We start from the raw sequence: 1,011 nt of genomic DNA on the forward strand, positions 1-1,011 counted from the left end.
CATATCCCAGAGGGAACAAGGTCCCATTTGAGAGGGGTTCCAGAGCCACTGTCATTGCCCTGTTTGCCTCCTCCTCACCCCACCCACTCCCACCACTCTGCAGGAGCTCTGTAATTCAGATCAACAAACTCACACTCACCCCAGTGGAGCAACCCCCAGAAACCTGGCTCCGGGATGGGGGGTGGCTACCCTCCCACTGTGCTTGCCAGGAAAGGGGGCCCATCCCTTAAGCAGGAGCGAGGTAATCCTTAGGAATATGGGACCAAGGAAAAGATCTTCACATTGTTATCTGCACAGATTTACAATTCCTCCGGGGTGGGGTTAAGAAGGAGTCCGCTAGAGCTGACTTCCTTTCCCTGGAAAAATCAGTGCAGACTAGGCGTCTCCCCTGCGCCTGTCTGTCCAGGTTCATGTGCTTCTTCCGCGGGCGATGCCTGTTCGCTTTGTGAGGGTTTGGATAGAGCTTTCTAGGGAAAAAGAAATCTCAAGGCAGGATCCAGCTGTTCATACGCCCACGTTTTCCTTCTCTCTTTTTACTGAACTTTTTCATTTTCTAAACAAGTGGAGAGAGGTGGAATTCGATGCGCAGAATTTCTATTTTCCCTTCCTCCTTGGCCCAGTATTTCCTTTGATTACATCAAGTTTCCGTCCTACATTTATTACGTGGTAAATTGTTTGTCTACTAGGCAACAACAGTGAGACCTTGCCCTCTTCACTCTGCATTGCAAACTGGAAACAGTCTGGGAGAGGACTTGAGACTGAGCAAACGGGATTTCACTTACCCCAAACTCCTAGCAGATCCACGGAGAAGTCGGCTCCGTGGGAAGAAGAAGGTCCTCTACAAGGATCTGGACTGATTGGGAGTGGTGCGCCTCGGGGGCCCTCAGTGACCCTTCTTACCCTAGCGGGCTTGCGCTTTCCCACGGCAGCGGCTTGCTCTCTGCAAGCATGTCGCACTCCCCAGTGCCACTGTCTCGGCCACCGGCTTGCACAGCTCCTGGGGCGCGACTG

The sequence above is a fragment of the Mastomys coucha genome, chromosome X, assembly GCF_008632895.1.
Source record: "Mastomys coucha isolate ucsf_1 chromosome X, UCSF_Mcou_1, whole genome shotgun sequence".
Classification (NCBI taxonomy): domain Eukaryota; kingdom Metazoa; phylum Chordata; class Mammalia; order Rodentia; family Muridae; genus Mastomys; species Mastomys coucha.